This window comes from Petaurus breviceps, unplaced genomic scaffold (assembly GCF_028583685.1).
Source record: "Petaurus breviceps papuanus isolate PSGF00001 unplaced genomic scaffold, PetGlider_PUasm1.0 37, whole genome shotgun sequence".
Classification (NCBI taxonomy): Eukaryota; Metazoa; Chordata; class Mammalia; order Diprotodontia; family Petauridae; genus Petaurus; species Petaurus breviceps.
In genome coordinates, this window is record NW_027186296.1 from 12,645,555 (window position 1) to 12,660,193 (window position 14,639).

Genomic DNA, 14,639 nt, shown 5'->3' on the forward strand with positions numbered 1-14,639 from the left:
ACACTTACTAGTTGTGTGGTCCTATGCAAGTCACTTAATTTCATTTGCCTTGATTTCTTTATCTGTAAAATGAGCTGGAGAAGGAAATGGCAAACAGCCCTAGTATCTTTGCCAAGGAAATCCCAAATGAGGTCACGAAAGAGTTGAACACAACTGAAATCACTGAACAACAGCAAATTTATAAAAAGCAACATTTGAAAGTGTCTATGTTTATGCCTTTGTATAATATTGTGTCTTAGGGTACTGACTACTTTGCTATCCACAGTCCTCACTCTGCTTAAAGCATAGTGTGATAAACCAGTCTAATAAGCTGCCAAGCTTCCATAGGACTCTACCTGCTTCACAAATGAGAACACTTTGGTGGTCCAGAAAAAAGCTTCCTTTCCCTAGGGCAGTGCTGAAGATACACTGATAAATTCTTTAAATGTTTTTTGGTTTTGTTTATTGACTTATTTTAATTTGACACAAGAGCCTTTAAAAATTCCCTTGACAAGTACATTCCCTCTCAGATGGTCAGTTAGTCAGTTATTAATGGACAGGAAGGCTGTGTCTTTCAACTTTGAGTTTGTTATTAACTTTGACCTTAAGATTTGACCTGGGGTTTGTTGCCTCTCCATGTTGACTTAAGCACACACATACACATGTACATTGTTAGAATCAAGGTATACATTGTTTTTTTTCTCTGTATGACTTTATTCAAGTCTTCCCAAGTTTCTTTGAATTCTTTGGATTTCCATTCTTTGTAGAGCATAGCTGCATCAACTTCCTTTACATGATTTGTTTAGCCATTCACTCCCTGCTGGGCACATAATCTTTTCAGCCTTTTACAATCACAAATAATGCTATGAATGTTTTTGTACATTGCAGTCACTTTCTACTATCACATGCTATTAACGTTTGTTGGCTTGAGGAAGGAGAATGCGGTAATTTCAAAGATTATAAGTTTTTGTTGTTGACTATATTTTGGATGAATTGGTGATATATTAACAAATATTAACAAAAGGGCACACCCTATATCTCATCAGTGACTATAGTCAGAAAAATTGCTTCTTTGGGGTTTTCTGTGGAAAGTGAAACCCAGACATAGTTTGTGAATTTTAGTTAACTGTGACATAGAAGGGGAGTCGTGGAGGTGGTGGTGCTCTCATCTGGCTTGAATGTTTTCTCCTCTCATTGACCTTTAGCCTTCATCATCTCTTGTCCTCCATCTCAGGGTCCATCGTACTTTTTGGTCCATCTTACTCCGTCCATCGCTTGGTTTGAAGGCCTACAAATGTTTTGTGATCTGCTTACAAGGCTTCTAATCTTGGCAATGAACTATAAGACACTTCTAACTTTTATAATTACTGTTCCTGTAATTTGTTTCATTCCCCCCCCCCCCAGCATCTTACATAATATTTTGCTTGTGATTAAGAATTATAGGCTATGGGCGGCCAGGTGGCTCAGTGAGTAAGAGCACCAGCCCTAGTGTCGGAATGACCTGGGGATTGAATCTGGGCTCAGATACTTAACACCACACCCAGAAATAACTGGCCGTGTAACCTTGAGCAAGTTACTTAACCCCAATTGCTTTAAAAAAAAAAAAGAATTATAGGCTACTTAGGCAGGAGCTCCATTTCTTGTCTACCATTCCCCACTCCTCACTACTTATCCTCTACTTCTCCATCCCTCCCTTGCACCAATCCTATTCTCTCCCCACTTGGATGTTGTCCCATGAAACCTCATTCTCATGTTAATGTGGGGAGACAGGGAGGTTTTTCTGAAGTCCTTCAGTTTGTTGATGGTAGATACACATAACAAAGGCAAGAATAATGGCTAGTGGAGAACAACAGCCTTGCTTCCTCACTTCTTCCTTTTGTTCAGACTTAAGTTAATTTGCATGCGAAGCCAGAAAGCACTTGGGAATATTGAACCCATAGGATATAGTTGTCTATAATGGAGAGCTTTGATCTAATGCCAGGCATAGGTGTCAACAAGAAATTAGACTGGGGACTTTCTCTGTTTGGCTTTTGTAAACTGGGTGGAGAGGTTATGACTAAAGACCTATTTATCAGAGAGAAATTCTATTGTAAGTTGCAGACTGAGAGCACTTAGAACACCAGTGCAGATAGCATACCCATGCAGTCAGAGCAGTGAGGTGACATCATCAGAAGGTATAGGCATCCTATTGCATCAGAAGGGTGAGTGGCCTCCTTTATTCCCAGGCCATTTTCCCTGATGATGTGTATTTGTGGGAGAGTGTCTTGTATTTATGGAGGGGCAATGTCTTATTGTGACTTTTCTTACTATGCATTTTCATTTAATGCCTTCACTTTGATCTAATTATATTCTCTGGTTGACTAGAGAAAAAAGTAAACATTGGTGGGGGCTTAGGAACTATGGTTTTCAGTGAATGCTGACCCACAGAGTACCAGGAATATCTATTCTGAAAACCCTGTATGTGAGAGGAGAGAGCTACCTTAATAGACTGATATTCATATTAGATCTCTTCTTCTCAGACTTTCAGTTTTCTTTTGGCCACAGAAACCTAGCTTTAAAGGTGTGCTGGTTAATGTTTAATAACTGTCTCTCCGGGAAAAAAAAAATTCATAACATACTTTGTTTGAAGTTTGAGTTGCATTATTAACACTTTTTCTATCAATTTCTTAAGTGCAGACAACCAACAAAACAAACCAGCCTTGATTTGTAGTTTTTGCTGATTTCTGAGGTGGAAATACTTAAACTCCTGTTTGGTTCCTCTTAGAATTCATGACCACTGTCCTGAGTCTCAGAAGAACCTTTACTCAATCCCTGGACATAGTCTAATACAAGGAGAAGTGAGCACACTTCTTGTTCCCCACCATTACTTCCAGATTATCCTATAACTGTCCCTCAGCACCTTCTTTCTTTTTAGATTTACTCCATCCACATATATCACCAGCTATATCTTGATGGCTGTTCTCCATCAGTCCTGTGTCATCTTCTCTCTATCAAGTAGTTCAGGGCCTGACCCTCAGATTAACAATTTACATTTGTGTGGGGTTTAGGGTTGTTTTTTTCTTTTTTTGGGGGGGGAGAAAGGCTACTGTTTTTTTACCAAAAAAAAATTCCTTTTTATAAAGAGCAATCCCCCCAAATTCCTTCAGTCCCAAGTGAAGGAAGTAGAGGTATAAGTACTGCTATTGCCATATTAAAAATGAGGAAGCTAAGTAATTTTTAGAGAGATTAAGTGACTTGCCCACAGTTACTTGGTTAATAAATAATGAAGCCATGATTCAGAACTAGATTTCTATTTTTTTTCTTTTTGGAAGGCAATTGGGGTTAAGTGACTTGTCCAAAGTCTCAAGGCTAGTAAGTGTTAAGTGTCTGAAGCCAGATTTGAAATTGGGTTCTCCTGACTCCAGGGCTGGTGCTCTATTCACTGCATCAACTAGTGGCCCCAGACCTAGATTTCTTACTTCAGGTCCAAATCCCTTTCCATCAGACTTCTGTTTGAGTTGGAAGGCAGTTTAGATACCACCTAGCCCAACTTTCTAAGGTCAAACAGTGAGTGTCTGACCAAGATTAGAAACAGGGTCTTCTCACTTCCAGTGTGCAGATTTTTCTATGGCACCAAGCAGATCCTGACAGAATAGGCACAGATGGGAAGGGATGGGGCCATGTTAGGAATTCTTCTCTGACATTATCATGGGGTCATGTGCCACAGTGAAACTTTGCTTAAGGGGCAGGAATCAGGAAGATCCAGAGCGTACATAATTTACTTTAATTAATATTAATTTTTATACTTTAATTAATATTAATTTTTATTACTGTTTGTGAGGTATTGTATGGGGAACCTGTGGACTCAAGGCCATATGTGGCCTTCTAGTTCCTCAGGTGGGGCTTTTTGACTGAGTCCAAGTTTTTCCTTTTTTTTTTTTTTTTTTAAAGTAATTGGGGTTAAGTAACTTTCTCAAGGTTACACGGCCAGGTGTTTCTGGGTGGGTGCTAAGTATCTGAGCCCGATATTCGATCCCCAGGTCATCCCGACACTGGGGCCTGTGCTCTTACTGGCTGTGCTACTTGGTGTAATGGGAATGTAAATTTTGAAGATCTTCCCTGCCCCTAGGCTAAAGTGCACCTGGAGCCTGGGGTGGGAGGCTTGTTTTTCAGTAGATACTTCTTGATTGGCCAGTGAGTCAATAAGGTTGTTACATTCTCTGAGCCAGGAGAAGGCTATATAAGCCCTGATGTGTAGCTTTGTTTTGGGGCTTACTTTGAGAAGTGTTCTGTGATTTGATCTGGATTCTGGGAAGCCGTTGTCCAGAGCCCCCCGGCTTTGAAAAATCCAGATGTTGTTTGGTATGGATGTAATGGTTGGACAGTTTGGAAATCTGTCTACTTGATCTGTTTCTGTCTTGATGATTCTGTCTGTATACTTTGAAGTTCGGGGTGCTGACCTCTTTCCCCTGAACTAGGTAAACGATACATGTTTGACTGATTAAAGTAAGCTTGTTAACCCATTTTGAGTTGCTTTCCTTTATCAAAGCAGATCCAAGAACCAGTGTTGGCAGCAAACCCTGAGAACACTTGGGGTGCTTGCTGCTACAGTTGGCCACCCCAAGTTTTTCCCTTTTATTAAGGGAATTTGTTCTGTGAAGTTTGGATTCTGTCAAAGGCCACATTTGAGGATCTAGAGGGCTACGTGTGGTCTGGAGGTCACAGGTTCCCCACCCCTTCTAGTCCTTAAGTATACAAATCTGACATATAGCCTCAAAGAACAATATAATGGGGGGGGAGGAGGGATGTCATATGCAAATGAATATAATAGAAATTAGAATTTCATGGTGTAAAAGAGAAATTCAGAAGACTTGTTCTAGGAATATGGAAGATGGAGAAATCGCTTTTAGCTGTGAGGATTGAGGAAAAGTATGTGGAGGGGGTGGCTAGGTGGTGCAGTGAATAGAGCACTGGCCCTGGAGTCAGGAGGACCTGAGTTCAAATGTAGCCTCAGATACTTAACACAAAAACTAGCTGTGTGACCTTGGACAAATCACTTAGCCCCAGTTGCCCACCAAAAAGCAAAAAAAAAAAAAAGTATGTGGAAACATGTGGAGGCAGGAACTGCTTGTTTGAATACAAAGAGGGAAGACACAGAAGTACTAAATCAGCCTACAGCTAGTAGACCAGTTTTGCTGGAAAATAGGAGTGGTGTGAACCAAGTAGGAAAGTAGTTTGCTTTTACATGGTGATAGTGCTAAGGAACTTAAATGTGAAGTTAAGAAATCTATGTTTTATACTAAGGTTAAGAGAGAGTCACTGAAAATTTTTGAACAGAAGAGTAACATGGTCAGATCTGTGTATTATTAGGAAGATTATTTTGGTAGCTGAATAAAGGTGAGAGGTGATGGGGAGGGGGTGGGGCTAGGGTGTTGGACATTTGAGTGAGCCAGAGTATGGATGCTAGAGATGGAGGTAGAGTTGTTAGGCTTTAGCAAATCCTTGGAGATGGAGAGGAGAGAGGAATGAATGAATGAAAACTTTGAGGTTTCAAGCTTCTGTTACTGGAGAGGATCCTGGTGCTATCAAAGAAATAGGGGGGGGGTTATTTTTTGAGGGAAAGAGTATGAATTTGATTCTGGCCATGTCGAGTTTGAAATGGTGGGGCAACATGGAGGTGGACGTGTTCAGAAAACAGTTGCAGGTGCAGGATTGAGTTGCTAGTGCAGAATAGGTCCAGGCAGAACTCTTCACTTCCCTCCTAGGCTCTAGGCAGTCAGAGATTTGCATGAGCACTTTGGTCATGGGGGTGAAGACTGGGATGGAGGGAAACAACAGAAAAGAGAGATACAGAAAAAGGAAGCTCTTGGAAATGCAGGCTCTTGGGAGGACAAGCTTGGCTTCACACTATCAAATAAGAGTGGCATGATATTTAAAAAATTTGAGAGACAGTTTGTGTCATTTTATTAATAATAGTAGTGATGAGGTATGGGCTCTGGGAGCCTGTAATGTAATGCCAAGCAAAGGCAACTTCCCAAGGTTCAGAATACCAGCATAGGTGCTCTCCATTTTATTCAGTGACAAAGTAAGAACAGAGAAGGTCAAAACATGACATCATTCAAAATACAGCATTTACTAAGTGTGATTAAATAATCTCCAAGTACTACCCCACCCCAGGACCTTACATTCATTCAATCAATTACAAAGTCCCTGTTCTAAATACTACTCCACCTCTAGGCTGTACCTTCATTTAGTCTATCACAAAGCCCCTCTTCTCAAATGGAGATTAGTTTCCAAACACAAGTAAAGTACATTCATTTGTTCAACCATAGAACACAAAAAGGTCAAAAATTCCCCACCCCTGGATCACAATTGAATCTGCCCCAGAGTTACAAGTTTAAGCACAGCACTTAATACCCAAATGGAGGTCTTTTCTTCATCTTGACACGAGGGAAGTTCTCAGCAATCTTTGTTCCTGGGGAGACAAAGCTTAGCAAGGCCACAAGATACATTGCCAGTCTCTTCATTAATTCATTCTCTGTCTGCAGAACAGTCCTAGGACCCCTGAAAACATTAGCAAAACGCTCTTCCAGGATTTCTGTAAACATACAACAAGCAAATCCTTCTTCAGGGCTTCTGAACCAACAGCAAGGTTCCAAGACTTCTGCAACAGCAGCACTATCCTTCACCAGTGGACAGTATTCACTCTCTGTCTGCAGGACAGTCTCAGTAGCTCTGAACCAACAGCAAGGTTCCAAGACTTCTACAACAACAGCACTATCCTTCACCAGTGGACAGTATTCACTCTCTGTCTGCAGGACAGTCTCAGTAGCTCTGAACCAACAGCAAGGTTCCCAGACCCCTGCAACAACAGCACTGTCCTTGACCAGTGGACAGTATTTACTCTCTGTCTGCAGAACAGTCTCAGGAGCTCTGAACCAACAGCAAGGTTCTAACACTTCTGCAACAACAGGACTGTCTTTCACCAGTGGACAAATCTGGCAAAACAACATCAAAACAGACAAAGGACCAGCATAACAGCCATGTCTCCTCAGTCCTTGGCAGCTCCCAGCTCAGGTCTCAAAAGTCCTGGGCAATTCAAAGTGGCTCTCAGCAATCCTCTCAGTCTCTCTCTGCCTCCAAAAGTGCTGCTTCCAAAAAGTTCTTCTGACTCTCTCCTGTGTTTCTCCAAATCTACTCACCAGCTCCTCCCAGTTCAGCACTCTCTTTTCACATCAACAAGTCCATCCCACAAGTAGGATTAACAAGCTCTGGGTTTTAACACAATCAAACCAAAAACCAAGCCAATACAGGGGAATCTTTAAATGCCATTACTATTACAGAGCCCTCCTTGAGCTCTCCTTGAATCTTTGAGGTACAAGCTCTGGGAATCCCCCTTGAACTCTGATTAAATTGTATGAGGCATTTGCATGAGGCAATAAGCCTTACATTGTGGCTGGGCCCAGACCTCTGTTAACTAGCCTAGCCCTCCATTGTCCATCTACTTCCCACCCTTGAGCCTATCAAAATATCAATCCACCCTAGAACTGGCCTAGCCCACCATTGTCTGTTATCTCCAGGTAGCCTCCAGCAACTTCTCACTCTTAATCACTCATTGACTTCATCTGACTTCTCCTGAAGACCCTCCCCAAACTCCTCCTCTAGACCACCCCTAGATTCCTCCCACAGCTTTCTGTATAAAAGACCCCATCTTCCCTCCATGTATGTGAGAACGCCATAGAATGACCTAGCACGGACTTACTCTGTGTCTAATATAAGCAAACTTTTAATCAACTTTCCTTTCCTTTGAATGAGAAGACTGGGCAGGATCCGGAGTGTTGGTATTTTGGGGTCTCCAGAGCAACCCTAACCCTCTTTATGGGTAACTTCTTCAGTAGGATATTATTAATGAGGGAGTCAGTAACACTCTAATGCCAGCGACCCCTCATGGCACCCTTATATATGCTTATATGCTCTTGGAAGGGTGGGTGCTCCTGAGGGTGGCAAATTAATAAGTATGAGAGAAAATGAATATTATAATGAGAAGTGGACTTATTCTAAAGAAGGGCTAGGGGATGTGACTTTGATTATGTCATTTACTTCCAAATCATTCCTAGCCTTGGGCAATTTACCAGTGCTTCTTAAACTGTGGGTTGAGACCCCATATAGGGTCCTGTAACTGAATGTGGAGGTTGTGAAAAATTTGGCAACAGTAAAAAATTTCTGAACATACAATGACTAAATTAAAAAACAAATGCATAATGAATCCAAGGTATTTCTGGTAGTGCTTACCCATGTTGCATTGCACAAGTTCATTGCAGCTTTGGTTCTGAGCACACAACATGCACAGTTTGCACTGCATATGCTATCACGCCCGTGTAATGCCAACAAGCGCTGCTAGAAAGACCTTGGCTTAGATTTGAGACTATTGTAGGTTATGAATGGAAGTGTTTTTACTGAATATACAAAATTGTTAAATGAATTTTGGTTTGGGATTAGGACAGAATTTCCTGCAATTTCTGAAATGGCCTTAAACATACTTCTGCCATTTTGTACTATGTATTTATGCAAAGCAGAATTCTCATCATTGATGATTATAAAATCAAAATATCAATCAACTCTGAAAAAGGTTGAAGGTGCTCTGAGTCTTGAAGAATCAAATATTCTTCCAAGATTTAATTTTTTATGTAATAATGAACAAGCATGTCCATCTCATTAGTATGAAATTTGCTTTTGTCTTTAATAAATGGTAAAATTGTGTTTACCAAAGAATTGCTTTAAAATAAATTTCTTTTTTATTTATTATCAATAAATGTTTGATTTGTGTACCTATTTTATATACCTATATCTGAGGTTGTGTAAAAATTTCTCTGGGTGGGGGGGAGAAGAGAAAGGAGTCAAGAGTTGAAAAAGTTTAAGAAGACCAGATTTAGACAAAGGATCTCTATCATCCCTCGAGCCTGAGTAGAACACAATGAGTTGGGAGTTTCACCACACAATGAGTTGGGAGTTTCACCCTAGATTAAATTCCGGGTAAGCTTGGGTGGGGTAGTGTAGCGGCAAGCACCCCAAGCATCCTCAGGGTTTGCCACCACCACAGGTTCTTTGATCTGCTTTGTTAAAGGAAAGCAACTCAAAATGGGTTAACAAGCTTACTTTAATCAGTCAGACATATATTGTTTACCTTGTTCAGGGGAAAAAGGTCAGCACCCCGAACTTCAGAATATACAGGCAGAATTATCAAGACAGAAACAGATCAAGTAGACAGATTTCCAAACTGTCCAACCATTACATCCATACCCAGTCAACATCTGGGTTTTTCAAAGCCGGGGGCGCTCTGGACAACGGCTTTTCAGAATACAGATCAAATCACAGAATACTTCTCAAAGTGAGCCCCCCAAAACAAAGCTACACATCAGGTCTTATATAGCCTTCTCCTGGCTCAGAGAATGTAACAACCTTATTGACTCACTGGCCAATCAAGAAGTATCTACTGAAAAACAAGCCTCCCACCCCAGGCTCCAGGTGCACTTTAGCCTAGGGGCAGGGAAGATCTTCCAAATTTGTATTCCCATTACAGGTAGCAATCTACCACTGGGCCACATGTGGCTTTTTAGATCCTTAGGTCTTTTGACCTAGTCCAAGTTTTACAGAACAAATCCTTTTATGAAGGGGATTTGTTTTGTAAAATTTGGATCCAGTCAAAGGGTCACACTTGAGGACCTAGAGTCCTAGATTGAAGAGAATGTTAATCCTATCTACTACCCTGTCCTTCCAAGGCTGAGTCTTGAAATGACTCTTTACAAAAATGGCTTTACAAAAACTCTGATCTCTCCAAATCACTGCTTATTAATAATAATTTCTCTCAGTGGACTTGACCAATAATGATGCCAAGAGGCTCTGTCATAGGTTGTCCCAAGTCCTGTAAGAATCATCAGACAGAACAGGATTCAGACTGAGTCTTGGAAATGAAGGACGGAATCAGGAGCTTCAGGAAATCCCAAGTGATGTTCCAGGTAAACACAAAACCATTTAAACACCAGGTGGGAAACAAGTAGTTAAAAATGTGATCAGACTGCAAAGCCAAGAGAAATAAGAGGAACAATGTTATTTCAAGGTTAAACATACATGAAGTTTTGTTCACAGAATTTAGTGTTTGAGATACGTCCATTTCTGAAGAAGCAGTGACATCTGCTGGCTATAAAATGGATGGCAATAGCTGAACAAATCCACTTGTAACCAGTAAGGAAGGTGTAAAGCAGTATTCTTTGAATGCTTTGAAATACTACACAGAAGCTAATCTGGGAAATACAGTCCAGAAGAATGAGAAAAAGAACAAGAATAAAGCATAGCAATCACCACCAACTCCATCACCCCCACCACCAACCAACCAATCAGCCAACCACCCCATCACCAAAAAGCAATGCAAACACATCTGCTCTCCCAGTTCCATAGCATTTAAGATTTACAAAGCACTTTCCTCAAAGCAACCTCATAAACCGTGAGTTATATCAATACCCAGAGTATCATTACAACAATTAAATACACATTCATGGAGCACATCCCTTTGTCGCTGTACTTGGTGATATAAAAGATATAAAATGTAGAGGATAAGGCAATGAAAAAGGGGCTAGAGACCTGTGCGGGGAATCTCAGATATAGGGTGGAAGGGACATCAGGCATAATTTTATATTCAATTCAATAAACATTTATTAAGTGTTTTCTATGAATCGGGTACTATGTTAAGTTCTTGAGATATAAATAAGAAAAAGAAATATGCTCCCTGCCTTCAAGGAGCTTACTTTCTAGTGGGGGAAGATAACAAGAAAGCAGGTGTGTATGTGTGTGTGTGTGTGTGTGTACACACCAAAGGATACCTAGAGCAGGGACATGATGTTCCATGCAATTCAAACTGAGCAAAGCTGCAGATGGAAAGTGGATAGATCACAGAAAGGAAGAAATCAAAGATCAGTTACATTAAATAACGTGCCCAAAGTCTCACAGCTGGTAAAGAGCCAAGAATTAACCCCGTATCTACATTCAGTGCTCTTTGTTTTACATCACACTGCCTTTTCAGTATGGGGATCTTGGCTCAGAAGGCCCTAACAACAGACACTGGCAAGTCATTTCATATTCTAGGTCACAATTTCTTCATCTTCTAAATGGGGATAATAATACTTGCATTACCTTGCCCTAGAGCCCCATAGAAATGCTAGTCATTTTTACTCTGGGACACAATCCCTGCCTTTGTAGGAATTCACACTCTCTTTGGGGAAGGATGGCCCATGTACTTACACAAAATCACATGAAACTCAGTCAGAGGAAGCTATCTTTAGAGTCTGGGCCTTTCCCTCCCCTGAGGTCTCTTGCTCTCAACTTCAATAACAAACTACCCCACTCATTCATATAACAGCCCTTCTAACCTATTTCATGATTCCTTATTTGTCCCATATGTTCTAGTCAAACTGTGTTATTGGCCATTCCCTAAAATTCCTCGTGCTTTTCTGCTAGTGTACCCAACCTTGAATGTTCTTTCCAATACTTATACTTGCTAAAATCTGATCTTTCAAGATCTTTCTTGATCTAAAGTTACATCCTTCATGAGGCCTTTCTTGATAACCCTAACCTGAAGTAATCTCTTTCTCCTTTGGGCAACTGTGGTGTTTAAAAAGTTCAAGAGACATAATTTCTGGGTAATTATTCATTTTTTAAAAAATAAGGCCAGCATTTTAATAAAAGAGGCACTCTTGAATGCCAAAGACCCTCCTGGCAGCTGGCTCAAACCTGATATGGCCTTGGAAAAATGGGTATTCCAACTTGGACTGGTTAACAATTAATGAGAGAGAATATTATAATGAGGGACTGGACTTATTCTAATGAACTTTGATTATGTCATTTACTTACCCACAGCCTTGGACAATGGAATAAGAAAAAAAAATATCCCCTTCCAAACCTTAGTAGAACACAGTGAGATTAAATTCCTTGTAAGGTTGGGTGGGTTCTGATCATAAATGAGGAGAGTTAATTCAATCTCATTATCAGTAATGTTCTTCAAGAGACTGAACTTTGAAATGAGGATTGTAGAAAAGGAGGAAATTCTGGATCTCCCCCAAATTATTGGTTATTAATAATAATTTCTCTCATCCCTTAATACTTAGCAGATTTATTTTTTGGTTTAAAAAAAAATTCAGAAGAACCCTCCATTGCTGTCACTTCCTAATGATAGTCTCCTGTAATCAATAAATTACTTTTAGTAACAAGTGTAGTTAAACAAAACTAAGCAACCCATTGACCATTTCTGATTTTGTACCTACAGTCCACTAGCTCTTTGCTGAGAGAATGGAGGTATGTTTCACTGCTTGTCCTCTGTAGTCAGGGCCATCTCTAGTTGTCCTGATCTATATCTTGCCATTGGACCCAGATGGCATTGGAGGAGAAAGTGAGGCTGGTGACTTTGCATAGCCCTCCCTCACTTAAATCCAATTCCCTTGCAAGTCATGGCATCACCTCTCATCATGGTCCTCTTTTTTTTTTTTTTAAAGCAATTGGGGTTAAGTAACTTGCTCAAGGTTACACGGCCAGTTATTTCTGGGTGTGGTGCTGAGTATCTGAGCCCAGATTTGATCCCCAGGTCATCCCGACACTGGGGCCGGTGCTCTTACTCGCTGAGCCACCTGGCCGCCCCTATCATGGTCCTCTTTGAGACTGAATGATAAACAATAACAAGAACAATGTCTGTAGTCACACTAGGTCACTGTATTGATCAGAGTTCTAATGTCTTTCAATCTTCTTTTCCATTTTACAAGCATTGTGTAAACTATTCTGGTTCTTTTTTACTCTGCATCAGTTAATAACGTCTTCCTAATAATAAAGTCTTCACTTTCAGTGTATTTTTCATCTTTGTCACTTCCTAATGGTACAATAGTATTTCATTGCACCTACATTTCACAATTTGTTCACCTATTTCCCACATATTGGACACCCACTTTGTTTCCAGTTCTTTGCCACTACAAAAAGGGCTGCTAAAAATATTCTTTAATTATATGGGCCTTTTCTCTCTATCTTTGACTTCCATTGTTAGGAGTGGAATCACCTCCTGGATTACTTTGCATTGCTTATAAAGCAATCATACAGGGATAGGTACTACATCTGTGATTCCATTGATTCGGGGAATTCCCAAGTGAAGAAATTCCCTCTGTCAATTAATATCTTCTCTGTAATTTATAATCTTAGAGAGTGATCTAGATCACTGACAGATTAAGAGATTTAGCAACGTCATGCTACCAGTGTGTGTCAGAGACAGACTTTGAACCCACTTCTTGGCTCTAGGGCTCTATACCCCACTGATTCTCATGTATACTGATTTACATGTGCCATGACATGAGCCTTCGACCAGGCTTTAAGTTCCTTGAGGGCAAATGCCAGATTTCATGTGTATATATGTGTATACACATGGACATATATACATATATGAACAAATATGTACACACATGTATATATACATATATAATAAATGGTTGAGGAATATTTGTGGAATGAATAAGTGAATTAATAAAAAAAATTGGAGGGAGAAGGTAATGATTAGCCCAAAGAATAATTCACTAATGGTGAAATTTCAGACACCCCATTTGGGGAGGTTGGAGGTAGCTTTCCCTAAATCCCTCAAAACATACTATGAGGGATGATTAAATCTTTTGTTTCCACAGAAATTATGTCATACATGACTTATGAAATCTAGCGGATTCATACATACCAGAAAATCTTTTGACTTGCAGCAAATTCAGGAAAAGAAATTGATTGTAGAAGACACTATCAACATAGATTAATCCTAGATTATCTTCTAGCAGAAGAGGGAAATTGAGAGATATAATGGAGAAATTTGTTTCCTTAAGTTCAGAATACTAATCAGAAGAATGGGAGACATAACAAAGGAATTATGTCTCACACAGAGGATAATGGGCAAAGCAAGGATCCAACTGGTTTTTATCTTATTTTGAGGTTAGAAGTCAGCTAAGTAGAGTAAAAATTAAGTCTTCCTCGGAATGCTCATGAATAATAAACTTATGAATATTAGTCTCTCCTTCTCTGGGAGGACCAAAGGTTCATTTTAATGGTCATATAATGTATATAGTGGGAGGGGGAAAACATATCAAGGGGAACTGTGTAGTAGGTGTGTCGAAAAGTTGTATACCCTATATTACCCAGCCAATGGGGAGACAGGGGAGGGACGTTGTGGTTGGGCATAGGTTTTTAAGGCTCACTTTTATTTCTGGAGGGTGTGTTAATTTAATGAGACACTTACCACTGCAGTTGCAACTAATAAACTTTTCTTTTATCTTTATTCCTCCTGAGCCTGAATGAGTTATGTTATTTATCACAATACTATAGACAATTCTGACTAGTGTCAGGTCAATCCTGACTGCTGGTGATGGGTTTGATTTTCCTGGTTCCCCTTCTATCATCACTGCATGTTATCAAGTAATTTGGTTGCTTATTTGAAAGCTTCAGTGAAAGTAGACATAAATAACTGAATTCAGTGCCTTGAATTCTTTGATTCTCCTAATATTGTACTAAATGAATCTGAACTATAGAGAAGCAGATCAGATTTTCTCAGTCCATCAAGAATTGCTTCTAGCTACTTGGATTTGCCCAGAAAATTAATGTAGTATCTCTCCATCCTA